The sequence below is a fragment of the Marmota flaviventris genome, chromosome 6 (assembly GCF_047511675.1).
Source record: "Marmota flaviventris isolate mMarFla1 chromosome 6, mMarFla1.hap1, whole genome shotgun sequence".
NCBI classification, from domain to species: Eukaryota; Metazoa; Chordata; class Mammalia; order Rodentia; family Sciuridae; genus Marmota; species Marmota flaviventris.
In genome coordinates, this window is record NC_092503.1 from 137,875,885 (window position 1) to 137,898,331 (window position 22,447).

The 22,447-nt window shown below is 44.8% G+C and overlaps 1 protein-coding gene across 2 annotated transcripts in view; it reads right to left on the minus strand.

Annotated features, from left to right (window-relative positions):
* Positions 1–22,447, minus strand: part of Slc22a23 (solute carrier family 22 member 23) — a 179,888-nt gene that overhangs the window by 105,724 nt on the left and 51,717 nt on the right. The window lies entirely within an intron of this gene.

A 22,447-nucleotide genomic window follows, 5' to 3' on the forward strand; every position in this document is an offset into this window, starting at 1 on the left:
CTGTCATATAACATAAAGGACACCATGCAGCAAATTCAAGGTATTGCATTTGTGGGGCCCGGGGGTTGAGGAATTGGGAGGTGGAAGACAGTGAGGAGAGGGGAGGATTTTCCACTTGGTTTTGGAAACTTAAAAGCTCAGGTGAAACAGAAAGTTGACTATGCATTTTGGGGGTTGGAATGTTGCCATTTTTCCTTTTCCCCCAATACTAAAATGTTCCCACTAATTCTACCCCTAGCTTCACGTCAGCAACTTGAACCCAAGTTGAAAACCTAAACCTCCGTAGTGCGTGCCTGAGTGGAAACTTATGCAATTCAAACTAGAGCCTCGCAGCTGGGGTGGGCTCAGATGACTGATGCATGCTCCCCCAGCCTCCCTGTTCCCAGCGGGTACTTCAAAGGGTTCCTGTGGTTTTATTTATTAGGATGATGAATAATGTGCAGATATTTCTCCAGGATCGGGGCTTTTAGAACTGGACTCATTTAAATCTTTGCAGAGACAGCCTGTGTGTATGTGTGCATGCCAGAGAGAACGACGGGAGAAAGAGAATATAAAAACCTGGTGAGGGCTGGCGGGCCAAGAGGGCTTGGGTACAGAAATGCTAATCGATATCTGTGCGGGACATGAGTAACGGAACAAGACAGACTCTACAGGGGTGAAGGGTTTATCCAAACTCATCATTTGAGCACCTTCTGGAAATGTTTAGATGAAGATTTTAAGCTGAAAGGAATCTGTGTGGGCAAATAGGAGACATGTCACAGCCCCACTAACCCACCCTGTAATATCTGATGTAGCTGGTTAAGATATTAACATAAGGTCTTCCTATAAAGAACTTTTTCAAACCAGAAAGGGAAGACGTTTTCTAGCAAATAACTAATTTGGATAGTTCCACTAATAGTATTTATATACATTTGAGTCCCTAACAATTGTCTGACCAATGAATCAAAAAAATCTTGACACCATCATGAAACAAGTCACTTTGGTAGATGTTATGGTTTGGATTTTAAATGTCCCCCCAAAGTCCATGTGTTGAAGGCTTGGTCCCCAGCCTGTGGCACCACTGAAGGCTTGGTCCCCAGCCTGTGGCACCACTGAAAGGCGGGGCCTAGTGAAGGAAGCTAGGCCATTAGGCTGTGCCCTTACAGGGGATACTGGGACCCCAGCCCCCTCTTTCCCTTTTTCACCACCAGGAGGTGAACAGCTTCCTTTGCCACATGTTCCCATTCTTTTGTGCTGTCACAGACCCAAAGGCAACAGGGCCAAGCAACCATGGACTGAAATCTTTGCAACCATGAGCCAAAATAAATCTTCCCTCTTTGTAAGTTGATTTTCTCAGGAATTTTGTAATAGCAATGGAAAGTGAATACAGTAGACTTACACCAACATATACAAAGTCCTTATGAAAGTGGGCTGTGTTTGAACCTATTTATTCTGTACAAAACTATACATACCCAAAGTCAATACTAACATTCTTCTTCTTCTTCTTCTTCTTTTTTTTTTTTTAAACCTGGGTGCTGAGTTTCAGGGCCTCACACACGCAAGGTGCACACTCTACCACCGAGCGACACCTCCAGTCAACACTAGCATTCTTACATGCTAGTCCAAACTCATGTCAAATCATTTTAAAAATGGTTCAGACAAGCTGTCTGCAATGACAGGAGGAAACTACAGGGGGGTTATAATACATCCGTCACAGGCTAGGTCAGTAACAAAAACTCTCACCAATCTCAGAGGCCTACAATATCAAAAGTTATTTCTTGCTCATGCTATGTGCCCACTAGGATTGGTAGGGGGTCCTGCTTATCGCCACTTGAGGATGCACGTTTCAGGAGGAGCCATCATCTTGCACACTGTAGGCTGAAATGCTAGAAGCCCAGAGGTCTCTCATAGGTGATCAAATGCTCCCGATCAGAAGGGACAGATCCCTTCCACCCCCAGTTCAGACATCAGAACTAGTCACATGGTCCAACCTCAAGGGAAATATTGGCAAAGGCATCAATGACTTCCATACTTTCTTACCTGGAAATTCTCTGAACACACTGGGAGTGGTGGTGCACACCTGTAATCCCAGCAGCTCAGGAGGCTGAGGAAGGAGGATCTCACGTTCAAAGCCAGCCTTAGCAACTTAGCAAGACCCTGTCTCAAAATAAAAAGTTTTAAAAAGCTCAGGAGATGAATAGCCCTGGTTTCAATCCTTGGTGCCAAAATAAATAAATAGATAATAAAAATTTTAAAACCCAATAAAATTCTGAACCCTGAACAGCACCTCACATGTGGCTACAGGATGTCATTTCCTGGAAGACTTATGTCCTGGGGAAAATGGCTCAGATCTCCAGTCCACTTTCTATGTCTCCTTCACCAGAGCCCTGGAACCACCCCAGGCCTAGCCACAGCTGACCCTACCAGGCTCTGAGATACAGCACCCACCCAGCCTACCAGGGCCTCCCTGCAGGAGACGAGAGAGTGTCAGAGCACAGACGGAGCATGGTCCACCTGCCTCAGGTCCACCTGCCACAGGACCTGGATCCTAGTGGAGCCTCAGTTAACTTCAATATTATGCTCTGATTTTTTTTTTTTTTCCAGGGATTTTTCACTGGGACAGCTTTTATCTGTTCGGCTGTAGGTCAGGCATGAGTAACTCCAGGACGGCGGAATGGGGCTGTCGCCTCGGGGTGGGATTCCAGGACTGATGCTCAGTAAAAATATAACAATACCCCAACTCATGCCAGTGCTGGCGCTGTGACAAACTGTGTTGCTGCCGAGATACTCTTGTCAACCGGCCACACACGGTGGGTGATAAACCCTGGTTCTACCATGGCCTATCTAGGCCAGCCTGGCCCAGTGCCTGTCTCTGTGCCTCCTTGTCCTCTGTGGGGCAGGAATGGTCACAGCACTTTCTTCATCTGGTGGAGGTGCGGATGGGAGGAGGAGGAAGAGCTAGGACAATGCCTGGCCATACTCAATTAGCACTGGTGTACCTTATTCATGTCCTTTTTCTTCTTGACGTCCTACATCCACACTTCACTCAAACTCATTTGCTATCACAGAGAGAAAATCACACCCCTTGTAATAATTTGGTGAGACAGGCCAATATATCACCACTTAATAATGAGATGACTAAGACTGACCCCAAGTTCAATCCTGTCTGCCCCAAGCCTCCATTCCTTCCCTGGAATGTTTGACCTCACTCACCACCCCATATCCTGAACACGTCGGGGGTTTAACACAAGGAAACGATTCAGCAGAGGTCGTTCCTCTACCTGAACTTCAAACTCTTCAAAGATGCAGCTCCAGTCAATCCAACACCTACATCAGTATTTTCTCCAAGGGAATCTGTCCTGTATGCTGGATAGAGTTGAGTGTCACACTCTCAATTCTTGGTCGGCATAACTCACTGGGTTTAAGTCTCAGATGCTGGGGATAAATCAGGGCAGAAAGGGTTGGGATGGGACTTCCTAACTCCATGCCAGGTTGAAACTCAAACCCTACGGGTCACACTTTATTCATGGCTTTGGAACATGGTCCACATGAACCTTTAAGATGGACTTTGGTCCTTGCCTGGAAATTGCTACCTTCCTACCTTGACTTTCATGCTGCCTTAGGTCCTTGTAAAGGGACTCTGTCTGCTCCTGTCTGTCTTAGGCTGGAGAGTCCCCCTGGACTCTGTGATGGAGGTTCCCTCTCACATGGTACCAACATTGTCTTCCCTTCCAATAAGGGGAGTCGTCTAGAGCAAATGTTGGCAAAATGCAGCCTGTGGGACAATTCTGGCCTGTGGCTTATTTTCCTTTTTGTAAATAAGATTTTACCGGAACACCCATTTGTTTACATATCATCTGTGGCTGATTTCAAGCTACAATGGTAGTTGGGACAAAAGTCACATGGCCCACAACATCTAAAATATTTACCATCTGGCTTTTTACAGAAAGAGTTTGTTGAGCCCTGATCTAGAGTTCTGTGGCAAGAAAAGGTCTGTAGAGAGGAAAGAAGTCCTGCCAAACAAGGGCGACATGCTGTCACTGCTGACGGAATGCAGGAATGGCAGGCCCGCCCGCTAGTCCCAGCAGACCCCCAGACCAGAGAGCACACATTTCACTTAAGTGACAAATGTTTTCTTACAGGCCGTATTCAGGGACAGGACCATGAGCAAGATAAACTCAATACCTACCATTTTAGAGTTTAAAATTATGTGTTGGGGTCAAAGTGTGAGCATAGGGAAAGAGAAGGAATGAAGATGAGGATAGAGATATGTAAAAAAAATCTACTGCAGCCCAAAGAACAGTGATCTATTCAGAGAGCAGTGAAATGAACGAATTAGAGCTATAAAGATCAATGGAGGGCATCTCAGGAATAATGCCACATGGAAGAAAATGTACATAGTAGAACACACACAGCTTGCTTCAACTTATTAAAAGTTTAAAAACATGCAAAACTAAATGACATGGTGTTCATAAATCTGCTGTAATTTGGGTCTGGAGTATCCCCGAGAGGTCCATGCATGTAAGCCTTGGTTCCAGACTGTCATGTTACTGGGAGGTGGTGGAACTTTTGGGAGGTTGGGCTTGGTGGCAGGAAGGAAGTTGGGTCATTGGGGATGTACCCCCTTGAAGGGTATCCTGGGACCCCAGTCCCTGCCTCTCTCTTTGCTTTCCAGCTGCCATGAGGTGACAGGGTTCCACTTCCCTGGTCTCCCACCCTGACCATGGACTGAAACCTCTGAAACCATCAGCCAAAATAAAACTTTTGTTTTTCTAAGTTGTTTATCTGCGGTACTTTGCAACAGCTACATAGGGCTGACTAACAGAGTATTAGTACATAAGGTCCAAGGGTAAAGAAATGCAAGGGAACACACAAGGCCAAATCTAGCCAGGCTCACTGTTCCTGTGGGGATGGGCCCACAGGGAACTTCAAAGGTCTCAAAGCTGGGGAGTGTGACTACCCACATGTGCATGGTGTCACAATCTTTTACCTGACATATATCTTATTGGTATTTTATAGCTGGTCAATATTTAGTAAAACCAAACAATTGGAATGTAGAACCCACATGCTGAATTCTATGATTCTGTTCACCAGGACAGTAGCCAGTGTTGTGAACACCCAGAGGAGGGGCTGCAAACCCAGAAGGGAGCGATCAGAAGAAAGTTCTGGAAAAAGTGGCACATGTCACATGAGGACTTCACCAGCAAATTTCACATGAGAGGTCACCCCAGGACAATGTTCCAGCAAAAGACCAGTGATGAGATAGATAATAAGGTTTTCAAGGAACTGAAACCAGCTCAGCAAAACGAGTAGAGCAAGTGGGGGTGGAGAGGGCCTGCTGAAGCCAAAAGCGATAGAGCCCTCGGAAAGGCTTCAGCTATGGGGCAAAATGACAAGATTCTTCTGGTGGTGGCCACATCAACTCATAATGCGATCCTGAAATGCCCACAGGTTTCTCCAGGGTTGAAAACAACCCAGTTCCCCGGTGTAGGTAGCAATGATGTGCACCACCAGTACCATTTGAAAAAACACAAACCAGGTGCCGGGCTGAAATTACACGAAGCACGTCATTATCACAGCAGATGTTTACAGCCCCTAGACTGCTACGAGCAGAACCAAAGTTTGTGTGAATCAATATTTTTTGTACACTGAATTAAACCTTCATTCGCGAGCAGAGCTTGCGATCGTAAAGATATTCCATGGTGAATCTTTGCAAAGCTGTCACTCATTCTCTAAAATAAAGAATTCCCCATTGCATGTCAACTTTATCATACTAGATTTTGATCTATCGGATTCGTTTGAAGTAAATACTTTTGTGTCTAAAATTGTTTTATAAGCCATGAGTAGTGACATGTGCGTGTGTGTACTACCCAGCTATATTCAGGAGGCTAAGGCACAAGGATTGCTTTAGCTCAGGAGATTGAGGCCAGCCTGGGCGAGATAGTAAGACCATCTCAAAAAAAAAAAAAAAAAAAAATCAAATGAATAAATATAAAAAAGAATAATTCTCAATTCTTTAAAAGTATGGATGAGTGAAAACTCTGAATGCTACTAACACTTTATAAATACTTCGAATTCCTATCAAAAGCAAGATCACTGAAATACACATTTTCCTGGTGGCAGCAACAGACCTGGAGCTTTAGAATGCTACAAAGAAAACAGGACAAAACAGGGTGCTGTCTCCTGGTTTTGTCATCATAGCAGACAGCTCAAACTTGGACTCTGATTACCAAAGAATGACCACATTTTTTTTTTCCTCCCCTTGCTTCTATTTTTCAAATCCCAATAAAAACTGATTCATTAATGCTTATGGTGAGTCAAATCAGAACCTCAAAGATAGTCTCCCAAGAAAATAGTGACTTTAAAGTTCCCACAAACCACCGGAGCCAGCATTTCCAGCTCCGTGTACCCTCACCCTCCAGCAGCCTTGTTCACAATTAGCTAAAACGTGGAAGCCACCCAAGCGTGAAAGGGTAAACAAAATGTGATATTTCCATTCAACGAAATATGACCCATGACAAAAAAATGAATGAACCTGAAGTCATTATGCCAAGTGACAAGAGCAGTTACAAAAGGACAAATATTGTAGGAGTCCACTTACACGAGACACACAGAGCAGTGAAATTCATGGAATTGAAAAGCAGAACGGGGGTTAGGAATAGGCATAAAGTGTTTCAAGGGTACAGAATTCTGCAATATGGAGAGTCCTGGAGATGGGTGGTGGCAATGGCCACCCAGCCACGGGAATGTCCTTACTTGTCACTGAAATGGACACTTGAATATGGTTGAGATGCTCTATTTGATGGTACGTTTTATATTTTCCACAATGAAAACGAAAACTTTCAGAACACAGATGTCTTGATTGAACCTCACAACTGACAAGATTATTATAGACTAGCCTTCTCCCCTGCTGTGGTACCTAATTGTGTTAGTCCCCTTAAAAATCTGTGGGTTTCTTGGAGAAGTCCTCTGAGGACACAGCTGTGCTCCGTGACAGCCCTGGTTGAACCAGGAGCCAGGGCATCTCTGCCCACCTTGTTATAGGGCCAACATATGGGCCTGCAGCTGGCCCATATGCAAAACAAAAGCTCCCTGTCCTGGACACAAATGGCTTTCCTGGGGGAGCTTCTGTTGCCAGGACAGAGGCATGTATTAGAGCTAGAATGCCAGGGGGGGAAATTCGGTCATCTCATTTTTTTTTTTCAGCTCATCTTCTCACAAAGAACATCCACAGAGTAATTGGCGAGGCTGCCAAGATGGTGCGACAAGCACCCCAGCTCTGAATTCAGGCAAGATGCAGCCCAGTGACACACAGCTCGCTCTGAATTACACAGCTTTCAAGTTCTCCTTTAAATACTCGTCCCTGCTGATCCCTGAAGAAGAGGTTTTTATGGGACCTTCATAACTAACACCTTTCCACGCTCTTTCCAGGTTTTAATGACCTGGCAAGACAGATTTATTAAATGACCCAGCTCGACATTAGCTGAAAACATCCTGTGGCAGCCCCTTCAGCTCTGCTAGCAATCCATCAGGAATTTAGAAACCTGAAGGAGGAGAGGGGAGAGAGGGAGAGAGAGAGGGAGGAAGGGAGGGAGGGAGAGAGACACACACAGAGAGAGAGAGAGAGAGAGAGAGAAGAAAGTATTAGGTACAGGTGGTTCAAGCAGGCATTGAAGAAAGGCAGACAAACCTCAGCACTGAAAGAGACAGGAAAAAGAAAAACTCACTATTCCACTTACACAGTGCACAAAGCTAACATCCAGGAATTCCACATCAGAAACTTGCTTCTCCTCTGTCATTCTAATACGTTCCCTTGTTTGGAGATGGTGGGGAGGGGTTCCAAATAAAGCAGCCCTAGAAGGCTCCTGGTTCTTCTAAGGCAAGCCTGTCCATTCTACAGAGGAGGCTGGCACCGCCTGGTCACAGCCATCTGCAGGCTGGGGGCTCTGAGGACACTTGTTCCTCGGTAGCAAAGCCAGGCATTGTTGGGGAGAACCTGTGAGCTCAAATCGGCCTTTGAGGATCAACTCTCTTGTTTTACAGATGAAGAAAGGGAGTCCAAGACTGCTGGTGACCTGCCCAAGGGTAACCCAGCCTGCTGGTGGGGGAGGCAGCAATGGGACCAGGTTACGTGCCACCCAGGCCACCTTCTCCCCTCTAGCACATTGTCAGAAGACAGTGGAGGTCTGCGTGCTCTGCCTGCCTTGACCCAGGCCCTTGATGCTCTTGTTCATCGTATACAGACCTGGAAGCCACACAAAGAAAAAGAAAATGCTGGATACCCCAAGGACAGGGATCAGGGTCCAGAACTTTCTCTGAGTCATCATTTAAACCACCATTAGGCTTCAAAAACAATGGCCCATGCATGACTCTTTTCTCACCTTACCCAGTGTTTTACCTTAGTATCTTAAAAAGTCATCTTTTGGACAATGTTAAGAGAGACACAGCTAGGCCAAGGGTGAACAGCAGTGTACCTGACAACTCTGATTCTCTGCCCTTCATTTCTGGGAGTCCATTTGATGGGGAAAAAATAAAAGAAGTGACTTACTCCTAATCTGCAGATACTGTGTCAATTGATGAAGGTGAACTCTACCCAGGAGAGTATCATGCTGATATCAGGGTCCCCTCTACGACACGATGAACATGTGGTGTTCCTCCCCCAAAATTTGACACAATCCACACCGAGGGACATTTTTCAAAATATGGACCCTTCACAATCCTGCCCTGGTTACAAGTGTCAGAATCACAAAAGCCAAGGAAAAACTGAGGAACTGTCACAGATCGGAGAAGACGTGACAACTAAGTACAAGAAGAGAAAAAGGACTTGAGACGAAAAGCTAGTGAAATCCTAATAAAGCTTGTAGCTGCGTTCGTAGGACCGTAGCAGTGTGACTTCACTTGGGTAAATGTACTTGACGACTAAGTAAGATGGTTCCTGTAGGGGACGTGGGTGAATGAACGGTACACAGAAATCCTCTGCATTACTTTTGCCATGATCTAGCAGTCCTACTCCTGGCTGTGTATTCAGAAGCACTGAAGGCAGGCTTGAAAAGATATTTGTACACTCACATTATTATTATTAACCACAATAGCTAAACCGTGGGCACAACCCAAGTGTCCATCATGGAATTAATGGGAAAAAAAATGTGATATGTACAAACAATGGAATAGTATTTGGCTTTAAAATGAAGGAAATCCTGTCACAGACTACAATGTGGATGAACTTTGAAGACACTTTGCTCACTGAAATAAACTGGTCCCCAAACGACAAAATACTATAGGACGTCACTTAGTTGAGATACCTAGAGTAGTCAAATTCATAGAGACAGAAAGGCAAGTGGTGGTTGCTAGGGGCTGGGGTCAGACTTGTTTAATAGGTACAGAGTTTCAGTTCTGCAGGAGGGAATGTTTCCAGGGATGGATGGTGAGGATGGTCACCCAGCAATGAAAATGTACTTATCACTGTTGAATGGTACACTTAAAAGATAATTAAGATGGTAAATTTTATGCTATGTGTTTTCTACCACAATTAAAACTTAAGAGTATGCAGAGAACTAGAGTAGGAGGCTGTGATTAAAAAACCAAAAAGTACAAGCTGGTGAATTCTGAGTGAGCAGTCAGGGAAGGCCTCTCTGAGCAAGGAGTGGGGAAGAGGAGGGCTCCGTTCCCCCCCTCAGGGTCTCCTGTATCTGCTGCTCTCTAACTTCCCCATGTCACCACCTGCTCAGGCTGTTTTCCTGCAAATGCCTCTTCTTCTAGCCCCACGAAGGCCTATGCTCACCAGGTGATGGGTTTAATGTATGTATCTGACTGAGGGCCTGTGCAGGAAACCGTACAGGGATGAGGAGGTCCCCGTTCCCGACTTTCCAGAGGATCAGAATCTACAAAGCAAAGCAGGCATAGGTATAAAGGGTGCTGGTATTTGCATTTCAAATTACAGCCAGCACTTGAAATCTATCAGCCAACACCATACCTGCTGGTGGAGAATAACTTCACTAGAACCAGTTTCAAAGATCTGTTTCTCCTTGTTACCTTTTTTTGCTAACGTTGCAAAATGATATACCCATCCTCAAAATAAATAAATTAATTAAATAACACTCTGTCAGTGAAAGGATAGGTTAGAATACAAAAGTGACATAATTAGTTTGTTTTTCAAAAAAGGCTCTGGTTGGGCTGGGGTTGTGACTTAGCGGTAGAGCACTTGCCAGTGTGTGAGGCCCTGGGTTCGATCCTCAGCACCACATAAAAATAAATAAACAAAATAAAGTTATTGAAAAATAAATTAGTAAAGATATTGTGTCCAACTACAACTAAAAAATAATAATTTTTTTTTTTTTTAAAGGCTCTGGTTTTGGATGAAATGAGCAGACTTTTCCTGGCTGGGCATTGCTGGGCCAGATGCCACCATCTGTCCATTGGCTCCTTGGGAATAGCAACCAGCTGAGAGCTAGAGTCAAGGCGAGGAATGGATCTGTCTCTACCACCTCTGGGCCTCCTCATATCCATGACACCAAGGAGGAAAAGACACCAAAAGAAAAATGGCAGGACTGCCTGGAGATAAACTCAGCCATCTCAACTAAGTAGGCTCAGGTAACAGAAGACATTAAATCAGATTTTAAACAATGCCCCCTCCATAAGAAAGCAGAGGTATGTATTGCATCCCTCTTCCTGACTCATGTCCCTCGTCTCTCCCTCTCCAAAGTCTAGTGAAGCCCTAGTGCAAACCAAATGTATGTGGGTCAAGAATTCTGTTCTCATCTCCTGTGGTCTTAACCCATAGGATCTCCCATGAAAAGTCCCCAAAGCTGGAGTAAACTTTGGGGCCCAGAGTTCTGGGGTGTACTCAGCACTCTCTTGCAGGTTTAAATGTTATCTAAGGAACAGCCTAAGGCAGGAATGAGCCATACTGGCTCCGTTTCTCTCAGTGTCTTTTATTTACCAAAAGTTAGATGACCCTCAGCATTCCTGAGCCTGGTGTGTATAAGCAGACCAGGAGCAAGGAGAGCAAATGTATTTTATTCCACTTTCTTCATTTTCTAAATATTAGTTTCAGGTTCTGCCGGCTTAAATAACATGCTGCCCATCTGCCAAACCACTGGCTTGCAGAAAAGCCAAGGACTGCTGCGGGAGCTGAGCCCCACCTGCAAGCCCACTCTGTGGCATGCGTGAGCTGGGACACGAACCTTGTTGCTGGCCCCACTCTTTCAGGGAATCTGGTGAACTGCATGGAAGGAATGTAGAGAAACCATACCCTGACTCTTTGCAATGATGAAAAGTTTCTCAGACTTACCAAAACAACTCGGATGAGACTTCTCCCCCAGCTTTTAGTGCTGGATTACTCATGTATCAAAAATTCCTGGGCTGGGGATATAACTCATTGGTAGACTGCTTGCCTTGCATGCACAAGGCCCTGGCTTCCATCTCTAGCACCATGGGGGGAAAATGCTGAATTAATAGAAAAATTCTTGTTGAACATTTACTATGAGCAGGAATGTGCTATGTACAAAGGATCCAAGCTCAGCTGTATCTTCTCAGGGAGCTACAATGAGAGCAATGACTCATGGGAGATCCACTGGTAGTGGTAAGGAAAAGGAAGACAGAGACCTCAGGTTACACTCACCATTGACCCTTGCATCCTGCTGTGCTCATTAAAACACAATTTGCACACAAATGTTCTTACCAAGTCACTGAAACTTATTCTGACTGACATCAACTCATAATCAATAGTTGTAGGATATGATTGTGCAGTCAGTTTGGAATCCAACCAACTGTTTTGGAATCCAACCCAAATCTATCTGGGTCATGAGGTTTTTATGAGACATCTCAACATGTTCCTCTATGATTCAAAACTGTCTATGTGACAATAGCAGCAGTCCGGTTTCCGCATTGCTGATGTGATGTGATAATAGGATAATAATATGGAAGTCTAGCTCCTTTTCAGCTTTAACACTTTCTAATCACATTGGTACATCTATTCTGTATTACTGGGGCATTGATTGCCACCATGTTTCATGAAGTCATTTATTTACCTATCTAGCATTTAGGTACCTGTCCCGTGCCAGGCACAATCTAGGCTAGAGATATAGTGGAGAACAAGAATGATTAGTTACCTGCTTTCATGGAGTATTCTCTTGAATGGGTGAGTAGCATGTACAGAGACACGAATATACACACCAATGAAAGTAAGGTAGAAAGAAATTAGACTAGATAGTCTGAGAAAGCTTCCCGAGTGTCATTTAAACAGAGATTGCAGTGATCAGATGTGGCTGGGTCTACCAAAGGTCTGGGGTGGAGAATTTAAGTACAAGAAAAGAAATGTGCAAGAAATCCAGAGAATAAGAGCCAAAAGGCCCAGTGGGCTAGAACATGCTATGAATCTCAGGGCCTGGTCCCGTAAGGTTATCACAGGCCAAAGCAAGGCATTTGGAATGAGCAGTGAAAACCACTAGAGAATGTGGCAAAGACCACCTGTCACTCCCCAGGACCTATTCTCCCCTTCTTGCTATAGGCTTGCAGCTGTACAAAATAAGCCCACCTCCCCAGTACCCCTAGTCTTTGGGGGTACACACACAGGCTACTGTTTTCTGGCCAAAGGGATGTAAGAAGTGTTTCCTCAGACTTCTGAACAGGGGGTAGGAGTGTTCCCTCTCCCTCCTCCACTCCTCTCTCCTGGCTGCAATACAGAACCACAGAAGAGGCCTGAGCCTCAGTGTCAGGAGACAGTCTTAGCAGCCTAGGCTGATAGTGCTGAGGGTTGCGATAAATTCCACTTTGTTTAAATTCCTATTGTTCTGGTTTCCAGTGTTTTGCAAGTAAAGCGATTGCTGAACAAGACAGGCAGTTTGAAGTAGGAGAGCAGAAGGTCTGATTTGTGTCATATGACTGTCATCCTGGTTGTCAGTGGAGAAGGAGCTGCTGAGGTGTGAGGGGGAAGCAGGAAGATTAGTTAGGAAGGTTTCACCGTTAGTTATCCAGGCACGAAAGAGAAAGCTTTGCCTCAGGGAGTTAAGGCAGAGGTGGAGCAAAACCCAGGGGCTTGAATATAACTTGCAAGAATTGCCAGGGGACTTGCTGATGGAGGGAGAGACAGGAGAGGGTGACTTACATATTCCCCGGTTGAGCCACCACATTGTCATGGGGAAGAACAGCTCTGAGGATATGGGAAGAGGGCTCTTCTTTGGCCACACTGAATTTGACATGCATACTGGATGTCCCAGTGGGATATCCGCTAGGCGTTTGGATATATGAGTTTGGAACTCAGCAGGGAGGGCCAAGTTGGTGATATAAATTTGGGACGCTGGCATCTAGAGATATTTAATGCCATGTGTTTAGTGGAGCTGACAGGAAGAAAGTGTGGATGCATAAATGGGAGCCACAGATGCAGCCTTCTTACAGAAAAGGGACGAATAAAACCAAGTGGGTGTGGTGTCATGAAAGCAAAGAAAGGGAACTAGTCAAATTAGGTCAGAAGCTGCTGAGAAGTCAGTTAAGATAAGAATAAACTGCTGGAGCCTTTGGCAGCTTGGAGGGTGTGGGTACTCTTATCAAGATCACTTCCACGGAGCAGTGGGACAAGATGCCTGAGTGGACTGGGGGAAGGATGGAGTGAGGCACTGGAGGTGATGCAGAGAGCTCAGGTTTGGGGGCAGTTTTGCTGTTAGAGGGGAGAAATTAAGCTACTGTCTGCAATCCCATTTGCTGCCTATAGTGGTCCTATCCAGCACGGGAGTCATTAGATGCATGTGATTGCTTCCATTTAAATGAACTAAAATGAGTTTGAATAACAAATGCAGTCCCTCCATCACTCTAGCCACATCTCAGGTGCTCCACAGCCACCAGTGCCCATGGTTAGAGGACTAGACACCACAGGGAGAATGAATTTCCCCACTACAGCAAGTGTTCTTGGATAGCTCTGGCCTCAAAGCTCCCCTAAGAAATCATGTATTAGCCAGGTGCTACGGCTCACACCTGCAATCCCAGTGGCTCGGGAGGCTGAGGCAGGAGAATCATGAGTTCAAAGCCATCCTCAGCAACTTAGAGAGGCTCTAAGCAACTTAGTGAGACCCTGTTTCTAAAAAAAAAAAGAGTGGGGATGTGGCTTAGTGGTTAAGTGCCCCTGGGTTCAATCCCTGGTACCAAAAAAAAAAAAAAAATCATGTATTATTTTGGTTTGCTTTGCCTCCTTAGACTTACGAGAGAGAATGGGAGAAAAAGTAAAAGGCTGTGTTTTCCTGTTTGGTTCATGCTATGGTTTGGATATGGTTTGTGGCCACCAACACTCATGTTGAGGTTTGATTCCCAATGTAGCAGTATTGGGAGGTGAGGCCTTTAGGGGATGAGTAGGTCATGGGCTTAACACTCATGAATGGACGGATGCAGTCTTGCAGAAGCTGTCCCTCTCATAGAACTAAAGTAGTTACCAGGAAAACAGGCAGGTGTAAAGCAAGGCTGCCACCCCTCCCCATCACCCTCTGGCGAATGACACTCTCTATTTGGCTTCTCTGTCATAATGCCCCTACCAGAGACTGAGCAGATGTTGACACCATTCTCCTGGAATTCTAGAATCATGAGCCCGGACAAACCTCAGTTTTTTATAAATTATCCATTCTCCAAGTTTTCTATTTGCTTCAATAACTTAGAGGTATAACTATTGTCGGTCTCATGGCTTTGTCCAAATTCTTCAGGCTCGTGTTTATGAACTAGGATGATAACTTCCAACACTTGAAGAGATCAGAAATCTGTATCTTTTCAGAAGGTAACCAGGTGAAGGTATTTATTTATTTGGGGTCCTAGGAATTGAACCCAGGACCTCACGCCTGCTAGGGAAGTGCTCTACCCACAAGCTACATCCCTAGCCCCAAGATTTGCAGGTTTGTGATTGTTCTTACCTTCATTCAACCCATTATAAAAGGGGATAGAAATAAGCCTCTCAGCCACTGGGAGGTAGCTCTACCTCTCCCTCTACACTCTTCTCTCCTGGGGCTCCAGATCACACCAAAGCAGCTGCGACGGAATGGAAAAGCCAACTGTGCAAACATTCACTTCCCCAGTCACAAGGTGGAAAGGAAAATTGCCAAAGAAGAGAGCTTGGGAAAACAGCCAAAGAGCAATGGCTCCCTGAAGAGAACATGAAATAAGACTCTACTGTGACTGCATGAAGGAAATGGGAAATAAGATCCAACCATGCTTGGGTCAGAGAAGACCACTGGGCTTTGGGGTAATGACTACAAAGGAAAAGAGGGGTGTGAAAGCTGCAGCATGGATGGCCTGGGAGGGGCACTCTGTCATTCAGTAAACCCTTTGAAGAACAGGATACGGGCGTCGGAGAGCAGCCTAAATACCCTCCCCTAACTCCACGTTCGCATGAAAGTTCTCACAATCATTCCCACCTGTGTCTGGTGGGTGCCATTTGTGTAGCCTACAGGATACGTGGGAAAACTGAACAAGGATTCCCAAGAAGAGCTTCTTTTCAGAAACAAAACTGCCAAGAGGATAATGTTGGTGGTAAATGTCACGCTGGGAAACACAGACTGGATGAAGAGTTCTCTATTTAGCTTTTTCTAGAAATGCCTTGTGCATCAGGGGGACTATCAGGCTAAACTCCTTAAGGTGCACGAACCGGTTCCCTTTCATGGCAGCCCACGGGACAAAAGGGGACGAACTCAGAATTATCTCCCCCAACACAGGACAGAACACAGTCTTAGCACGTTATCTTCTCCCTCGTGAAGCTGGTGATAGTTCTCTACGATCTGTAAAGACCAAACACGTTACGGCATCCATGTCCCTCTAGGCCTGGGTTCCTTCTCTGTCCCATCTGTGCACAGCCCCCCATGGTCACTCCTATGTTCCCTGTGGGTGATGAGGCTGGACAGCCACAGGGGAAGCCACACCATGAAGGGGCCAAGGGAGCAGTCAAAAAGAGTGGGTCACTGGGGTGAGTCTGGGCTCGGGGACACTGGTCCCTGAAGAGGGATGGGAGGCTGCGGCCACTCACAGGTGAGTTTTTGACAGTCTCTATGGTCCTTAAATTTCATGCTGTCATGTGGGTGAAAATCTTGGTCTATGTTAACATAGGCATGGTGGAGACTCTGGATGAGCTGTGGACATAATGACGATGAATGTGGACATAAGATTTCAGAGACCACTCACATTTATATCTGTATTTACGCTCACCAAAGGCCAATGTCAGCATGGCTGACAGCAAAAAAATGCAGGTTTAACAGGGGTGTGGATGAAGTCACAGGCGCCCTTGCGTGCGCACAACAGCATAGGCACCATCAACGCCACCGAGCCCAGATGTCAGGACCCAAGACCATCTGTCTCTGTAAAGGCCACTTCATTAGCGAGGAGAGAAACAGGAAACAGGCCATAACGAATGTTTCTAGTCTCTGTTACAGCCATAAGTGGACTAAATGCCTATTTAATTAATACTTTAATAATGTCACAAATCTAACTTTATCTCAAGAGATGGAGACAGGTTAGCAGAGCCATTAAATGACATCCCATTACAGTAAGTAACTGAGGCTTACTCAGGAGTGGGGAAATACATGACATTTGAGAATTCTGTGCTGCCAAAACCTTAAAATCATTAATGTCATTTTAGATTTAAAAAAAAAATTATGTGAAAAGGCATCAGGTAAACTCCAATTACTCAAGTCAAAATGCCAAAATAGATTAAATAAAAAATTGACTCTAAAGGCTCTTCTGCTACTAAACCCAACAAAGGTGAATGGGTAATTCTGTTTGAGGAAAAGACCATCATCCATCATATGAAAGCCCTATATTTGAATTGTATTGGTTTTGAAATTGTGTGTTGTTAATATTTTGGTTTTATAGCTATTTGGAAATTGCAAGAACTAATATAAATTCCTTAGGAGATGTTTGCACACATTTCAATAATATTGTAACAATGTATTTTAACTCAGAGAGAGAGCTGTTAGAAGTGACACAGCAGTGACACATACAGGCACTGGAGCCACGGAGACTTGGGTTTGAACCCTGGCTCCTCTACCTCTCTGTGTGTGGCCATGGGTAAACTTCGTTTTCCATTTGCAAACTGGGGATAATAATTGTGCTCATATCATAGGCTTATTGAGTGGGTTAAATACCTATAGCACTCAGTGGTGCCAAGGTACAGGGGACTGATTCAGTAAACGTTAGCTTTTGCTTAATGGCTTCACTAGCAAATTAAACAAGGTCCAGGGATTAGAGGTATCCGTTTCCTTATCTGTACAACAAGGCAATTAATAGGATGCATTTTCCTTGGTTAATAAGAAATTTGAGTGTATCTATATATGTCAGTATATACGTGCATATAACTTAGCAGAGCACCTAAACTTAGAAAATGCTTAATAAGTAGCTATTGTTATCAAATCCCAATCATCATGATAGTCTCAGTTCCTCCTTAAGAGCAAAACAGTGTTCATCTGTTCAGCACCCTGCCATGGCCTGCTATCCACAGGTTGGAGGGCACAGAAAGGGAGGTCTCAACCCAGATTCTTCTCAGCTCCTATACACCTAACCCCAACATGTCAGGACTTGTAGATGATTCTTTCTAAAAAGAGGTAGAGGAGTGATATGATCCTGCTTCATGCACTGATACCAATTAAACTGTGAGAAAAGGACCAAGGATGGAGGGCCATGGCTCTCTGGCAAGCACTTCCGGTTCAATAAGGATAGTTACGCGTCCCCACTCGAATACAAAGAAGCCAATACCATTTACCAAAGAGAACAAGGTAACATTTATCCCGTATTTTACTCCATTTCAGGAGGCCTTGTTTGCCCTGGAAGCCCCAGAGCTTGAGGGTTAGGGCCTCTCAAATGAAGATAGCAATGCCAGTTTTACAAATCAAATTGATGTCAGGGAAAAACCAGAAATCCCAAGTCACACTGGAACTGTAGCAAAAATTCTCTCAATATTATGTAAATTATGAATGGGGAACTGAGCTAGAGTGAGACAGCACTTAATTCCTCCCCTCCCCCCATGCTGACAACCTAACTTTGGTTTGGAGGAAGATCTGAGTCCTTTCCCAGAATTGACACAGAGCAAATATCAAGCAAGAAATGCTTTCAAAAGGCATAGGTTAGAAGGGACACAAGCATCAACTTGGCTTTTGAACAGGAGCAGGTTGGACACAAAGCATCCTATTCTACAAGAACCACCAAAGACCCTGCAGTAGCAACACCTCTCAATGAGAGAATCATATTTTCAGTTTTCCATATTCCATGCTGGAAGTTCAAAGGGCCTGTGAGCTACTCTTCTCAACTGGGCCAATGATCCGTCTTGCACACCTGACCTTCTGCGCTGTCATGTGAGGATGTGACCCAGGGAGCATCAGCCTTAGCTGCAACCCTTTCTTCCTCTCTCAGACTCCTGAGGGTTGGTTTCTATGGAGGTAGAGGTCACAGCTTTAAAACTGCCTGAAGACCCCAACTCTGACTTCTCCATTAAATCACAGAAAGGCCTAGATGCTGGGCCCGGGGCTCATTTGGCCCCAAATATTTGCTAGGTCTGGTATGTTCTTAGACCAGCAAGTGGAGGGTGGTTTCCAAATAGCTTTTCCCCAGAAGAGTCACTTGAAAACATGAAGAAAATGAAACTTCTCCCATTCAGAGAAAGGCCCCTCATCTAGCAGCTCTTCAACACATTTTTGGGAGCAGACATTCTGAAATCAACTACATTGCAAATAGGACCCACCATCGTCCTCTCAAGAAGGCAATCAAAGGACACAGAGTACAGCAAACATATAGGACCAGGCCAACAACTGCCTTCCAGATAAGGAGCAAGTTCCATGAGTTCACACTGAAAAACAGAGAAGGACTGGGGATGAAGCTCAATGGTTTGCCTCCCATGTGTAAAGCCCTAGGTTTAATCCTCAGCATTGCAAAAAGTCTAAAATAAAAACACAGAGAAAATGTACATAAGCATTTTTCCTAATACCCAGGGAAAGAGAAAGGAGAACTTTATGAATATATCTAAGTCTTGAAAATGGCTACCAGTATTCTATTTCCTTAATATTTGTCTTAGCAATTAACAGAGCATTTGTGAGAGACAGATACTTAGGTGATCTGATAGAAGAGTCAGGGTCTCCTGGAATGATTTGTCCAGGAGAAATTTTTTTCTAGAGTTTATTATCCTTTCCAATCTCTGAAGTGGTTAGGACTTTTAAAGTGCAGTATGTGGAGCTCTGAATGGATGCTCTAAGGGAGGTCATTTATTGAGCAGGCCACTGGAAAACAATTATGAAGTAGAGCCTCACTCCCCTGCCCCGCCACCTAGCCAGCACCCTTATTTTCCTCTGACTCTGAGCTAGCAACTCAGTCCAAAGTTTCCTTTTCACTGACATTCCCAAGCTTTCTGTGAGCCCCCAAATCCCTCGAAGGCCCGAGCAAAGAAGGTTAATTATCTCAGTGCAGGATTCTTGCTCTCTGCAGAGTGGCATCCATCCAGCCCATCACATCCCTATATGTGCACAAACATGGAAACATTCACCAATGTTTCTCTGGAACTTCATAGCTTATGGATGTCAACTGACTCATCCTCTCAACCCTCAGCAAAGTCTTTCAGAGATTTAAAAAAAAAAAACTGACTAAAAGCAGTGAAGAGAAACTCATTCATGATCACAACTGGTGAGTATTGTGGCTTGGATCACAATCCTACGTTGATTCTACCCCAGCTCTTCCTCAACTGGTAACGTGATCATGCACACCCATGTGCACTTGGGTTTGCAATGAAGAGAAAGAAGGCATCACGGGGAGAGGATAACCTTCTCTGACTGGACTCAGGGAAATGTCTGAATTCCTCACCATTAAGGCATGGGGATATGATGCTTCAGACAACTCATTATTGAGTTGCCTTTCAATCCATGTTTTCAACCCAGTACAAATGAACATCTGCCCATCTCAAAAAAAATCATTTTCTTGCACCACGATGTAGATGCATCATTGAATTGTGTACACTTAAAAATGGTGGAAATGGCAAATTTTATGTTATATATATATATATATATATATATATATATATATATATATATACATATATATATATATTGTAACAGAAAAACAACTTCCTTTTTAAAATACTTGATATAAGGACAAGACAATACTCCTCTGGGACGTATGTGAATTAAAACCTATGCTCAAAATAATTTATATTGTATATATCATGGCACTGAATCAATGTGACCTTTGCCACAGTTGCCTCTGACCTATTAGATAATCATTGCTACATCCAAAGGACATTTGTCAGAGTCTTGCATCATTTGACAACACATTGACCCCTTCCTTGGCCCCCAGTTACCAACCTATTCTGACATGCCACTGACCACTCAAGCCATTCCTTCCTGTCTTGCTCAACTGGTTTTTCTACCTCCACCTTTTTTTAATCTCATGCTATAAGGCCCTGGGTGATCTTAGTTACTCTGGTAGCCTTAAGTGGCTACCTTTACTCTGAAGATCCACAGACTTTGCTCCTGAACTTCTGAATAGCAAATCACCTGCTAAAGCAATACCCACAGATCCCCTGAAGATACCACCAACTTGCCATGCCTGAAACAGAAGTCATCATTCTCTCCCCTCTGCAACCCCCACAGAGGAAAAGGGAGCGGCCAGTAGCTTCAACCGGTAGAAGCTGGAATCAGAATACCTGGGCTGAATCCCGTGCTTCACATCCATTCAGGGACCTAAGTGGGCCACCTGGTCATTCTGCCCTTTCTCTGCTCTTAGTCCCCTAGGCATTGGACTCTATCTCCTTAGAGTCTCTCCTTGCCCACAGTCCTGCCCTTCCTTCAGGCTCTTCACCTTCCTCACCTAGATACAGCAATAGCTGCCCAGCTCCTGGCCTGGCTTCTTCCTCGGCCTCCTGACCACCATGGCCTGAGTGAACCCACTAAAGCATGCCTCTAAAGGTTTTCCTTTCTTGCTTGGGGTCCTTCAGTGGCCTGACACTGTTGTCACGAAGCACACTGTTGTGTGTCTTTCCATTGTCCAGGCTTTGCTATGCTAGACTCAGGCTCCGCACAAGCCCTAATCACCCACAGTACCCAGAATGCACTAGGCTCAGCCAAATTCTAATGACTCTCAGTACCCAGAATTCACTGGGCTTCAGCTAAAAATCTAGTGATCCACAGTACCCAGAGCACACCAGGTTCTAACCAAACTCTAATGACCTGCAGCGCCCAGAATACACTAGGCTCCTCCAGCCTCTAAGAACCTACTGGGAATAACAAACACAAAACTCATGGCTCAGGGGTCTCTTCTGATGCCCTCAGTCCAATCAGAGCCTGTCTGTGGATCTCTAATCGCTGAACTCAGTCCCAGAAGGCAGGAAGACATGTCTGCCTCTGCATCTTTAGCATATGACAGTGCCCAGCATTTATTATGCAATCAAGTGACAAGCTGTGGTTCTCTTGGTACCTGGTAGGATCTCAAATGTTTGCCAAGTAAGCCAGGAGAGGTAGAGCTCATCTGTAATCCCAGCAACTTGGGAGACTAAGGGAGAAAGGTCTAGAGTTTAAGGCCAGTCTCAACAACTTAGTGAGACCCTATCTCAAACAACAAAACCAAACAGGGCTGGGGATGTAGCTCAGTAGTACAGTACCCCTGGGTTCAATACCTAGTGCTGGAAAAAAAAAAAAAAAAGTTTGCCAAGTGTTGTGGTTTGGATATGAAGTGTCCCCCAAAAGCTCCTGTGTTAAGGCAGGAATGTTCAGAGGTGAAATGATTGAATTGTGAGAAGTGTAAACTCATCAGCCCACCCTAGTTTGAATGGCCTGACTGCGTGGTAAAGGTAGGCTCGTGGGGTATGGCTGGAGGGGCTAGGTCACTGGGGGCATGCCCTGGGAGGGTGCATCTTCTCTGTGGCCCCTTCTCCTCTCCCTCTGTTTCCAGACTGAAGGAGCAGCTTCCCTCCACTATGCCCTTCTGCCGTGATGTTCTGCCTCACCTTGGACCCAGAGCAAAAGATTCTGCCGCCCATGGACTAAAGCTCTGAACCCATGAGCCAAAATAAACTTTCCCTCCTCTAAGTTGTTTTGGTCAGATATTTTGGTCACAGCCATGTTAAGCTGACTAACACACCGAGAAAATGAGGGCAAGAGAAAGTGCTCTTGTGTTTCCATGTGGGTCACCAAAAAACAAAACGTATACAGTTTGAAGCAGAGCTCATCTGGCATGATGCACTTATTGCTTGCTGCTCAACACCAGGTAAGTCACATTTCTCTTTGTGCTCTCAGGCAAGATCATGTCTCTTCACAAACAGTGGGTCTTGGCAAACCCAGTAACGACTTTACTTCCCACCCAGGACCTTTGGATATTTGTAAGGAGTCTCATGCTCTTCACTTGCTTGCAAGGTGATTGATTCATTTCATCTTTCTCATTCTTCTTTCAAGAATGAGAAAACAAAACACCAGTCAGTCCAATATTGAATGAGTACCTGAAATTCCTAGATTCCCTCTTCTAGTCATCCCAG